This window comes from Eptatretus burgeri, chromosome 17 (genome assembly GCF_056783735.1).
Source record: "Eptatretus burgeri isolate ZD-2024b chromosome 17, Ebu_testis_v1, whole genome shotgun sequence".
Lineage (NCBI taxonomy): Eukaryota > Metazoa > Chordata > Myxini > Myxiniformes > Myxinidae > Eptatretus > Eptatretus burgeri.
The window spans coordinates 8,863,705-8,877,166 of NC_140977.1; the positions used below are offsets into that span (position 1 = coordinate 8,863,705).

Below are 13,462 nucleotides of genomic sequence, written 5' to 3' on the forward strand. Positions count from 1 at the left end.
ACAGCAAGAAAGAAGTGCTGGCCACATGGATTTTCAACATGGCGGCCATTTTTTCCAAGATGGCCACCAGGGTATGAAAAAACAACAACTTTAAACCATAAAAATCGCCAGAGATGTCGGATTTATTTCATCTTGATGTCGATTTGTAGGTTTTTGTCCTTGCTAAAGCTGATTCTTCAGTGTATTGATCGATTTCATGAACCAATAAATCAATTTTAGGACTTACGAAACAATAAAGAAGTCAAATGACAACTATTTTGCAGTCTTCAAATACAAGTAAATTGGTTCTCATTGCGTTACCAACGGGGACGGTGAGAATTGTTGGAGATCTTGAACAGAGCTTGTATTTTAATTGTTCAAAATAGTTATTGCCCCTCCAAAGGAGTGCTAATGCCGGGATGGCAAAAAGGATGAGCTCTCTTTGCCTACGAATTGCCCCAAATGGCAAGCGAAACAAAGCCTCTGGCAGTCAAGCTCCAACTCCAGCCTTCTCATGGTGGGAGTGTTTCCACAAATAGTGGTGGTGCGAAAGGCGAATCTCTGGCGCCTGAAAACCAGACAGCTCTGGGCAGATGAAGCTCATTACGAGATGGAAAACTCCGAAATAAAACCACAAGGATCTATAGGACCCTGACACATTGTAACCATCAATGGTGGTAGACACCAGCCAATATAGACTAAACACAAAAAAGAGTGTGTCATGCACTACCAGGGCAGACTGGTGTCATACACTGCTGTGCAACTCAGCATGGGGTTCAATGTCAGCTAAACCGTGTGTTTAGTATCCCAAATGCGATCTAATGAACCCCTCAGATGTTAGATAGCCGCACCTGAACCGACAGGATGTGCCAGCGCGGGAGAGCCGAGCCAAGGATAGCGGGGGTTTTACATGTAGTTATCCAGATGGTGTACAGATCGCATGGGATTTAAATGGCATTGGATGAACGATCGGGCTAGGTGTAGGGCAAACGCATGAACCTTGCTGTATCCCATACATCAAAGTGCACGAAGGCAAGGTGGTAAAAGGATAAACCCGCGACCTTGCCATTGCTAGTCACAAATTATGGATACTCGAGCAAAATCAAAACCACAAACAAACTGGAGGAAATGTTGCCTCTGTCAGTTGGACACAGAGGAAAAGTTAATGTCACCATGAACAAACAGCGACAGTTCAGAGGGCATTCTTTGAGAAAGTCAAACAGCTCACATTGGTAACGGAGGAAATAGGTAGTCCCTTTGAAGAGGAGTCAGGATATCTTACGCTCGACACCAAGGACATCGCGGATCCTTCCGCTGCTCAGCTAATTGCAACGCATCACGAGAGAGGGAAAGAAAAGATCAATTCCTTCATGGCTTATCTACAATGTGAGAATGACTGCTCCTTCTACCAGCCTATCAAAAAGAACAGGATAACCTTCTTCAAAAATGAGCCAAAGTCTGCAAGCAAATCCGAGACAAAGTTACTGAACGAAGACTGCCATTTGTTTTCCCGCCTCTTCATCTCTTGCCAAAACAGTCGGTGTGACCTGCAAGCGTTCTTCAAACACGAAAACCAGTCTTTTCCGGCCTCACTCAGGAACAAGGGGAAACTACACACATGTGCGAAATCGGATTTTGTGGATGTACAATAAGCCAAAGTGACGCTTCCAGAGACAAAGCCAGAATCTAACGTACTCATTGTAGATGGAGCTGCGCTGGTACATATCGTAGCACCACGAACACCAAAGACATTTGAAGAGTATGCCAGAAAGGATATTCTTCCTAAAGTCGAGTACTACAGCACGAAATGCAAGAGAACCAACATCATCTTTGATGTGTATCATCAGTCCAGCCTGAAGTCAGAGGCAAGATCTCAACGAGGAAAGGCCGTCAGAAGGAGAGTAACAGCGACAAGTAAAACTCCCTTGAATTGGAAGAGCTTCCTCAGAGATAGCACCAACAAAACAGAGCTATTCCATTACCTTGCTGATGAAGTGTCTGAAATGACAACGGGCAATCCATTTATCATGACGAAAGGAGAAAATGCCATCACCACCACCACTGACACCAGCGTTAACCAAGAGGAAGTGGCCCCATGCACCCATGAAGAAGCAGACACACAAATATTCTGACATGTTCGGCATGCAGCCACCGAGGAATACAAGTCTCTGATGATTGAAACTAATGACACGGACGTTGTAGTTATTGCCATATCCCTTATGCCTTCTCTTGCCACAACAGGTCTTGAAAAAAATGTGGGTTGCATTTGGCAAAGGGGAGCACAGGAGATGGATCCCTATCCACAAAATTATGTCTGCCATAGGACCAGAGAAAACGAGTGGGATGCTTTTCTTCCATGCCTTCACCGGTTGTGATGTTGTATCAGCTTTCAATGGCAAAGGGAAAAAGACAGCATGGCAGACATGGAATGTATGTGATGAAGCGTCAGTAATCTTCACGAAACTCAGTCAGTGCCCATCAAAGATTGAGGAATCTGATCGAGAAATCCTGGAGAAATATGTGGTCCTGATGTATGATTTGTTAGGGTTAGTTCAGTTTGATCCACCATATTCATCAAGTTCAGTTGCGTCAGTGAATGAGGCGCGGATTGCTCTCTTTGCACGAAAGCAGAGGTCATATGATTTAATTCCACCAACACAAGGAGCACTCACGGAACATGCCAAGCGAGCTGCATATCAAGCAGGACACATTTGGAGCCAGGCAATAGTCCACCAGCCAGAAGCTCAGTGTCTGTCCGAGTGGGGTTGGTTCAAAGAAGATGACTCGTGGAAGTTCTTCTGGACTGCCCTTGCTCCCATAACTAAAAGCTGCCAGGAGTTCACGAAATGTGGATGCAAGACACAATGTAGTGGAAGGTGCAAATGCTATCGTTACGGACTAAGTTGTACCCCACTATGCAGTTGCTCTTGTCAGACCTAATCAGAACAATAAACATTGCAGGGCAGAAAAACATCGTGGCCATCTTGGAAAATGGCCACCATATTGAATTTTAAGTGGGTTGCAGTTGTATCTCATAAAGTGACCTAAAATAAATATTTCTGCCAAATTTCATGCTTGTATCATTCTTTGAACGATTGTTATCTGTTTTTATTTTGGGTGGTCGTCTGGTGGCCATCTTGCAAAATGGCGGCCATGTTGGAATTTCAAGTGGCAAGCACTTTTTTCTCATAAAGTGACATAAAATAAATATTCCTGCCAAGTTTCATGCTTGCATCATCATTTGAACGATTGATCTTGTTTTCTGCTCCACTATACCGTAGTGCCCCCAGAATCCGAACGCCCCATTGTTTGAACAAATTGGAATCCGAACAATTTTTTCGAGAAAATTTTGCCCTAAAAAAACGAACACATTTTCGAAAACGGAACACAACGTGGCGTTCATGTTTGTTCACGTGCGTCTCTCCCGCCTGTTCGACCCGCATCTTCGCGCTTTGTTCATTCAGTTCGTCGGTGGAAGTATTCGTGAAAGCATCTCTCGTGTCGATCGCTACTTTACCTCGTGTTTTCACCTTGATTTGTGCATTTTTTTTCAATTATCACCCTTGTGCATTCACCATGGCACCCAGGAAGACCAGTGAAGCAAATAGGAATAAGAGGAAGTCCGTGAGAACGACAATTGAGTTGAAGAAAGAACTTATCGTTAAGCATGAGAGCGGTACACTTGTGTCTGATCTCGCTGCCATGTTCGAGCTGCCGAAATAGACCATGTGTAGGATTCTGAAAAATAAAGAAGCGATAAAAGCGCAAAAACCCATCGTGAAGCGAACTCATTCAATGAACCCTCTAACGAATCGGCTTGAACGAACTCAACGTTTTTTTTCGCGAGCATGGTAGTGACGTCATGCTGCGTCACCCAATCGCTTCACCTCCTGATTCTCTCGTGTGGAACCGTGCGGTGAAAACGGCACGTTTGTGTCTCCACAGAGTGTACTGGGATATAAAACACCATTTGGTGCTTCATGGTTAATTAATACCTCCACCAGGCTGAACAGTTTTAGTTTTGGATCCCAATGGCCACTGATAGGTCGGAGCTGCATCCAGACTGATTGAAGAAGCGACAACGCTCCTGCTTATCCCCCAGGCTTGGAAAAAGATTCATGACCCAGAAAAGGTCATTTACTCACTTTCAACTGAAATTACCCATGTTTAAGGTAAAATAAGATGTCTTGAAAGTGTGTTTTCTTGGGGTCCAGGAACGGATTAATTCACTTTCCATTATTTATTTTTGGGAAAATAGTTTTGGAATCCGAACTTTTTGGAATCCGAACAGCCTCTTGGAACAAATTAAATTCGGATTCTGGGTGCACCACTGTATATGCTTTTATTCGCCCGAGAAATGCACGATGCTCTCTTCAGGCCTCTCTGTGCACAACCATCACAGGTTCTAAATGTGTTGGCAATATCCAGACAGACAACAACCTAACTTGACCACGACCCAACTAAGTATCTGCACAACGAGGCCAAGAAATGCGTGCCATTGAGAAGAGGATGTGAGTATCATTTAAATCACGTTTTTCATTTTTCACTTTGGGATACAAGCATCAAGAGGGAAGTGCTCAAATGGGTTGGTGAAACAGTTTAAGGTTTCATCAAAACGGGAATTTCAAAGACAGTACTGCACTCAATTCCAGGCATCATTTGGGATCGAGGTGTACATGGACATTGGCTGCACATGTGGGCCAGGCTAGTGAATGTGCTCTCGAGATCTGTTCATCGTTCACCCAACAAACCTCATCACCCTTGCTCCCTCCCTAAGAAGTAAATACACAAACTAAAAAACAAGTGGTCCTCCAGCTTTTCGTTCTCATAGCGACGATACGTCATTCCAGAACGAATGAAGGAATGGACTCCAAAACCTCGCCCGGAGTTTGTGAGATATCATGGGTTCGAGTGCAGATGCTGGGAGTGGAGAGTTCCATGTTTATCATCACATCCACTGGCGAGAGTATGTGCAACAGGACTATCTGGATCGTCAGGCCGAAAAGACAATAAAAGACCAGGAATTCCAAGAGAGTTTGGAAAAGAATCGTGAGAGACCTCCAGCGCACGGCACGTAAACGTGCAAAGCGAGCAAAGTTGAAAGCAAAAAAGGCAGTTGATCACTTGGCGAAAAAGAGTAAGAAGGCTGGAGAGCAATGTGAGGAAAAGGTAGGTGAAGAATTTGGAGAATCTGATGAAGAGGAAGAGACAGTGGCAGACAATGCAGAGGAAGCGAGGTTTGTGATGGGTGGAAGATGATTCACTCAGACTGATGGTCAGAGTCGTGGTGGATTCAACTCAAGATCCATCTCGAGGCCTAGTGGCGCGAACACGAAGCACCCTCATATCAGTTTGAAGTGCTTGTTGCATCTTCAGGAGAACTTTGGGCTGGTCATTTTCACGAGGCCACTTGTCATGCACCTGCTGATTGTAACTTGACAAATGTACCTGATGATGCATTGTGCAGTTCAGTTTTGAAAAAAACTTTAAAATAGTGTAATAATTATTTTGTTGTTAAATGTTTTCCCTTGCTTTTCAAAGTTACGATTTGATGTCAAGCTGTTCACCACCATCTCAGATTCACCCCCCCCCCATCCAAACCCATGCTCTTTCCTCCTCCATTCATCTGCCCTAAGCCCATCTCTCTCCAAGTTTCCAGTTTTCCCTTCCTTAGAGTTTGCGACTGTATCCATCTTCACCACGTGCGCCCTCCGAACCAACCATTCCTCCCCACACCGGTCTCTCTCTATTTTGTCCCTCAACCCCGCTGTTAGACTCTCCTCTTTTTACTGTTTGGTAATGACCTGTTATATATTCCAGCTCTTTCACGAGCCTCGACTTTGTTCACAAAAAAAAATAGAAAAATTAAAAAGGCACTCATTGATCTATCACTCTTCATGTAAAGCACCAGGATGATCGTTAATATTGTTCAGGCTGTGGAAATTCGCAAACCACCATTCAGGTCCCGTAGGTGAGGTCTCTTAAGTACATGTGTAGTTAGCCCGAAACCCGTTGTTTAGAGGGAATTAATGTGATTCATTCGGGCTGCGACGCTTTGAGTCAGTCGTTTTTCTTTTTCTATCTTTTATTTCAAACAAAAACCAACAAGGACGCTCGGTGGGCTTTTCCCGCCTGTTTTCGCACCATTCTTCTCCGCGCTTGGTGTGAGGGAGGAGAAGCGGGGTGGGGCAGCTGGCGCCCGATTGGTGGATGTGCGGTGTGACGCGGCCAGGAAGGAGGAACGCTCCTCTTCGAGACCTTTCTCGAAGCCCCTCGAAGGGGGGTGGAGCAAAGAACGGGGCAGAGCAACAGGGCGGAGCTCCGGGATATAAAAAGTCGGACACGGGAGAAGCGGTTTTGTGGTTGCTCTTGCCCTCTTCCTGTCTTCCGGCTCGCTCGTCCTCTTCTCCTCCTGGTGGCCGCTGGCCTGGTCTGCTGTGGTGCGGTTCCAAGACCCCGCTGGCGGGAAGGAGCGTCCACCATTCCCCCCTCCCGACCTCGGGCATCCACGTTCCCCCCCCCCTTCTATCCGCGCTGGGATAGCGCCGAAACTCCGTCCGCGGCGTCGAGTGGCCAACACGTGCCGGCGCGAGGTACGCCGGAGAGGCCTCGCCTACCACGCTAGGGCACGGAGTCGCGGCCAGGCAGGACCACGTCGACGGACGTCGGAGAGGGACTCGACGGCCCAAAAGGGAAGTCACCTTTTTCTTTTCGGGGTTTTTGTATGGATCTTGTGGCGCAGTGTCTTGTGAAGTAAAACTGTACAAGTGTTGCCGTGTGTTTGCGTATTCGATCGTAGCTCTGCATTGTTGTTTTTGTTTTAAATTGATATATGTGTATTCTGACTGTATGGCTGTATATGTGTGCTCTCCGTGTGTCATGTAAATAAAGTGCATTATGTTGAATTGTTCCCCGTTTCGCTGCGTCCTTTCCTTCGTTTGAATCTCCATCTTGCTTCACGTAAAGGGTTCGTAGTGGGCTTAATACGCCCGATAATTAATCGGAACCGTCGAGGCCGACGATAACACCGCTCGGTTATCACTGAAGCACGGAACGGACCGCTTCAGCAGTTCGTGTCCGGAGTCGACCTGCGGCGAGGTACGATCGCCCGGTTTACCATCCGCGTGGGTACTTAGGTAGGTCGAGTTTGGCGAACAACCCTATCCTACGCGGGTGGCCAATTGGCACGATCGTGGTGAGGTCGAAAGGCCCACCCATGACTGGCTCCGGGCGATAGTTCCCGGAGGGTCACGACAGAATTGTCCGTCTGGTGGGCGAGGCGGCCGCCATTCGAGTCGAGCGGCCGATCGCACGCCGGCGGGCGCGAATTCGCAACAATATCTTGGTCCAGATTCCAATACAGGCTAGACAGGTCAGAGGACAGTGCAAGCACGTTGAGGTACTCCAACCCCACAACCCCTTATCTATGGCACAGATAACAATAAATGAGTAAAATGTGATCGAGATGCGATGGCGTGAGGTTTAATCCTTCTCTCGAAAAGGAATATCATTTTACATGTTTGTGCGTTTCACGTCATGACATCCTGAAGGGATATTTTTTCCATTACTTATGTGGAATGTCTGGCAGCACCACGTTTCCACATCGTTTTAAATCTTCTGTATTTTTTCCTAAGGAGAAAAGGATTGAAAAGTCAATTTGTTACACACTTTGTGAGGAAGATGCATCCAAAAAAAACGAGTTTCAATGCAACGTATTTACTTGAGACAATTCCATAGGGAGATTTTCATTGACGGAGTCGATGGTCTTGGTTCCTTCACAGTAACATCTGGAGAATCTTGAGACCGATTCATCTTTGCATTCCTGAAAAAGAACAAAACTCTTCAATCCATAACCGAGTACAAATTTGCTAAACCAGATATCACACACATTCTCCATGAAAACAAATCTTTCCTTCAACTCATTTGCACTCCAATGGATCATTCCTTCACTCAACACGACATAAAACAAGAAAACACGAGAGCGAGGTTGATGGCACGCCATCGTAAATCCCCACGCTTCCCACCGAAAGCAAGGTTGAAAGATGGGAAAACATTCCAAGATTGATGCCAAATTTTCCGTTTAACCCTTTGAAACCAAGGATCCGTTTTACCAGCCGTGATTCAAACCACCATACAACCGAATGGCGGGTTTATCGGCCACTATTCAAACCTCCATAAAGCCGAGCAGCGGGTTTACCAGCCACGCCTTCAAACCTCCGTAGACCCGAGCGGTGGGTTTACCGGCCACTCTTCAAACGTCCATGCACCCGATTGGCTGGATTTTTCAACAGGGAGCTCAGGATAGGGAAGCTGAAAATCCAAGGAGCTCAGGGTTCAAAGGGTTAAAATATTTCTGTTTTGACTCCTGTGACCACAAGTCCCTACCCCCTGGGGCATGAACCAGGGGTCAAATCCAAAAATCGTTGCATATTTCATGAGTCCCAAATGTTGATTGCATGTCCAACATGACATGACAAAGACGTTTCGAAATGTGCCCGTCGTTGCATTTTTTATTTCACCTTTTGACCCCACCCCAGGGGCTCAGGGGCCAACAATGATCATGCTCTTGCATATTCTTGCCATGTGGTGATCATAACTATCAAGTTTGGTGGAGTGATGCACAACTGTTTATGAGGAGAGAAAAGTCCTTCATACCATCTCGACCCCTTTTCAGACTCCTAGAACCTTGAGACCTTTATACCCCTTAAGTCCCTTGACTCCCTATAGACCTCTTTGACCTTATCACCCACTCTTCATTCCCCTTAGACATGCTAGACAGCCTTAAACCCCTTTTAGACTGATTGGACCCTTGACCATTTGGCACTTTTGACCCTTGAGACCACTTCGACCTTTTTGGACACTTCAGATCCCTTCAGACCCCTTTGACATTAACATCCTTTTGAGATTTTATCCTTTGGAGTTTTGACCCAAACTACTATTGGAACGTACCCTTGAGACCATACAGAACCTTTTAGACACACATCATACAAACGTCTACAGTCTTTTTGCAAAACACAGACAATAGTTTTTTGAGCAAGTCATGTGCAAACTCGACCCACACAGAGGGTGGGTACACTGGCAATAATTATTATACTCGCAAATACCATCCATCGCTTCACCGAGGGAAATACTAATGGTGGGGAAGGGAGAGAGAGAGAGCGAGAGGGAGAATAATAGAGAGGGGAAATAATAGAGAGGGAAAATAATAGAGAGGGGAAATAATAGAGGGGAAATAATAGAGAGGGGAAAATAATAGAGGGAAAATAATAGAGAGAGAAAAAAACAGCAAGGAAAAGAGAAAGGAAAAGAGAAAGGAAAAGAAAAAAAGGCGAGAGCTGCACTGTAACGGGAGGGGGAGGGAGGTGTGGGAGGAGAGTGCTGCCCTGTAACGGGAGTGGAGGGAGGTGTGGGAGGAGAGTTCGACACTAACGGGAGGGGAGGAAGGTGTGGGAGGATAGTTCTACACTGTAACGGGAGGGGAGGGAGGTGTGGGAGGATAGTTCTACACTGGGAGGGGAGGGAGGTGTGGGAGGAGAGTGCTGCACTGCAACGGGAGAGGGAGGGAGGTGTGGGAGGTGAGTTCGACACTGTAAGAGGAGGGGAGGGAGGTGTGGGAGAGAGTTCGACACTGTAACGGGAGGGGAGGGAGGTGTGGGAGGAGAGTTCTACACTGTAACGGGAGGGGAGGGAGGTGTGGGAGGAGAGTTATACACTGTAATGGGACTGGAGGGTGGTGTGGGAGGAGAGTGCTGCACTGTAATGGGAGAGGGAGGGAGGTGTGGGAGGAGAGTCTACACTGTAACGGGAGGGGAGGGAGGTGTGGGAGGAGAGTTCTACACTGCAACGGGAGGGGAGGGAGGTGTGGGAGGAGAGTCTACACTGTAACGGGAGGGGAGGGAGGTGTGGGAGGAGAGTGCTGCACTGTAACGGGAGAGGGAGGGAGGTGTGGGTGGAGAGTGCTGCACTGTAACGGGAGAGGGAGGGAGGTGTGGGAGGCGAGTTCTACACTGTAACGGGAGGGGAGGAGAGTTCTACACTGTAACGGGAAGGGAGGGTGGTGTGGGAGGAGAGTGCTGCACTGTAACGGGAGAGGGAGGGAGGTGTGGGAGGAGAGTTCGACACTGTAACGGGAGGGGAGGGAGGTGTGGGAGAGTTCTACACTGTAACGGGAGGGGAGGGAGGTGTGGGAGGAGAGTTCTACACTGTAACGGGAGGGGAGGGAGGTGTGGGAGGAGAGTTCTACACTGTAACGGGAGGGGAGGGAGGTGTGGGAGGAGAGTTCTACACTGTAACGGGAGGGGAGGGAGGTGTGGGAGGAGAGTTCTACACTGTAACGGGAGGGGAGGAAGGTGTGGGAGGAGAGTTCTACACTGTAACGGGAGGGGAGGGAGGTGTGGGAGGAGAGTTATACACTGTAACGGGACTGGAGGGTGGTGTGGGAGGAGAGTGCTGCACTGCAACGGGGGAGGGAGGGAGGTGTGGGAGGAGAGTTCTACACTGCAACGGGAGGGGAGGGAGGTGTGGGAGGAGAGTGTTGCACTGTAACGGGAGAGGGAGGGAGGTGTGGGAGGAGAGTCTACACTGTAATGGGAGGGGAGGGAGGTGTGGGAGGAGAGTTCTACACTGCAACGGGAGGGGAGGGAGGTGTGGGAAGAGAGTTCTACACTGCAACGGGAGGGGAGGAAGGTGTGGGAGGAGAGTGCTGCACTGTAACGGGAGAGGGAGGGAGGTGTGGGTGGAGAGTGCTGCACTGTAACGGGAGGGGAGGGAGGTCTGGCAGGAGAGTGCTGCACTGTAACGGGAGAGGGAGGGAGGCAGGTGTGGGAGGAGAGTGCTGCAGTGTAACGGGAGAGGGAGGGAGGTGTGGGAGGAGAGTTCTACACTGTTACGGGAGGGGAGGGAGGTGTGGGAGGAGAGTTCTACACTGTAACGGGAGGGGAGGAGAGTTCTACACTGTAACGGGAAGGGAGGGTGGTGTGGGAGGAGAGTGCTGCACTGTAACGGGAGAGGGAGGGAGGTGTGGGAGGAGAGTGCTGCACTGTAACGGGAGAGGGAGGGAGGTGTGGGAGGAGAGTGCTGCACTGTAACGGGAGAGGGAGGGAGGTGTGGGAGGAGAGTTCTACACTGTAACGGGAGGGGAGGGAGGTGTGGGAGGAGAGTTATACACTGTAACGGGACTGGAGGGTGGTGTGGGAGGAGAGTGCTGCACTGTAACGGGAGAGGGAGGGAGGTGTGGGAGGAGAGTTCTACACTGCAACGGGAGGGGAGGGAGGTGTGGGAGGAGAGTTTTGCACTGTAACGGGAGGGGAGGGAGGTGTGGGAGGAGAGTCTACACTGTAACGGGAGGGGAGGGAGGTGCGGGAGGAGAGTTCTACACTGTAACGGGAGGGCAGGGAGGTGTGGGAGGAGAGTTCTACACTGCAACGGGAGGGGAAGGAGGTGTGGAAAGAGAGTTCTACACTGCAACGGGAGGGGAGGGAGGTGTGGGAGGAGAGTGCTGCACTGTAACGGGAGAGGGAGGGAGGTGTGGGAGGAGCGTTCTACACTGCAACGCGAGGGCAGGCAGGTCTGGGAGGTGTGTGCTCCACTGTAACGGGAGAGCGAGGGAGGTGTGGGAGGAGAGTTCTACACTGTTACGGGAGGGGAGGGAGGTGTGGGAGGAGAGTTCTACACTGTAACGGGAGGGGAGGAGAGTTCTACACTGTAACGGGAAGGGAGGGTGGTGTGGGAGGAGAGTGCTGCACTGTAACGGGAGAGGGAGGGAGGTGTGGGAGGAGAGTGCTGCACTGTAACGGGAGAGGGAGGGAGGTGTGGGAGGAGAGTGCTGCACTGTAACGGGAGAGGGAGGGAGGTGTGGGAGGAGAGTTCTACACTGTAACGGGAGGGGAGGGAGGTGTGGGAGGAGAGTGCTGCACTACAACGGGAGAGGGAGGGAGTAGATTTCTACACTGTTAGGCGAGGGGAGGGAGGTGTGGGAGGAGAGTTCTACACTGTAAGGGGAGGGGAGGGAGGTGTGGGAGAAGAGTTTTGCACTGTAACGGGAGGGGAGGGAGGTGTGGGAGGAGAGTTTTGCACTGTAACGGGAGGGGAGGGAGGTGTGGGAGGAGAGTGCTGCACAGTAATTGGAGGTTGCAGAGCAAGGATGAGACAAAAAAAAAGAGAGCGGGGTGGGGGTCGGGGGAGTTACCAGATCTAGTGGAGGTGTGCGCTCCACCAAGTGCCCTTCTGGTTCTAAATGTGATGGAAGTGGAGAACAGCTGTTCGCACGTGCAGCAAGATCCAAACATTGTTATGAGAGGAAAAGTGACATTGTTCACTGTGTTGTTCGTAAGTAAAAGTTCATTTCCAAGTTTACACAATGAGGTTATCCTCCCGTCATCACGTGGTAACTTCTTCAGGTTAGTCCAGGTGTGTCGCTTTACCAATTCCCGACTTACACACAGGTGGACTCTGATTGAACGATATCTCAACAAAATAAACTCAATGAAACTCCACACTCAGGAATACAGCACAAGCCAGAGATACGGTTGTACAGACATGGGCCGAATAAACAACAAGGTGTCCCTGCCTTGGGCCTGGTTTGAGGCTCTTCGAGCCCCTTGGAGTCGGACAAGACACGGAAACGGATCACCATCTGCAGGCTGCTTGGAATAAAGCAGCAAGTACAATGTTGTTGTTGTTCGGGTGGTGAAAATAAACTGAACTTGCGCCTGCTCCGGGGCCTAGGCCATCCTGCCAGCGCACTGAGCCTGTACTCGTGATGAAAAGATAAAATCAATCAACGTTGTGGGAAAACCCGCGGGAAATACCTTTGTCGTCTTTTCCTCAAGAATCGAAACATCTTGATGGATAAAATAAATCCCTGGTTAATCCTGAAGAGGATAAAGTTCGGAATTCTCAAACGCGCCATCTTCACGGTTTTCCGTTCACAGCGATCTCAGTCAGAACAGATTGCCAAGACAACGCGTTGTTGTGATATGACCGCGTCATTGTGACGTCAAACGTGTAGTCACTCACATGCCCCCCGCCCTCTCAATGACAATGACGAGTTGAAGTGCAGTAACTATCGTTGATTCGAACTCGTGTCGGTGAGGAGAAAACACCAGAACGTTCGATCCGTGATTGTTTCCCTCGGGGCGGGACACACGTGATCGTGATTAAACCCTCTTCATGAAATATTTTATTAAATGTAAAACTTCCATTATCAACGTCCTGATGATGACTCTGTGTGTCTGGTGTGTTCCCTTGGATGATCGAATCTCTCATTTATTTCAAAAAATCTTCATATTTCACCGTTAAACCTGACGGTGTGTTCAGTGCAGCGTTGTGTTGTATGACGTCATGACGTAACGAGGGTCTGCGCAGAATAAACTGGTCCTTCACTGAAACATCGACATGAAGGGGAGGGAGAGGGAAAGGGGAGGGGAGGGGAAGGGGAGGGAGAGGGAAAGGGGAGGGGAGGGAAAGGGGAGGGAGAGGGAAA

General features: G+C 49.0%; 1 long non-coding RNA gene across 2 annotated transcripts; it reads right to left on the bottom strand.

The window, feature by feature from the left end:
- Positions 1–7,494: 7,494 nt before the first annotated feature.
- LOC147009250 (uncharacterized) lies at positions 7,495–13,186 on the bottom strand. Of its 2 annotated transcripts, none has more exons than XR_015053038.1 (3): positions 12,789–13,186; positions 7,700–7,801; positions 7,495–7,608 (listed from the first exon to the last, which is right to left on the bottom strand). It is a non-coding gene; the product is annotated as an uncharacterized LOC147009250 (long non-coding RNA). The 2 variants fall into 2 exon arrangements; XR_015053037.1 differs by lacking the exon at positions 12,789–13,186 and adding an exon at positions 12,167–12,779.
- Between the last annotated feature and the right edge of the window lie 276 nt (positions 13,187–13,462).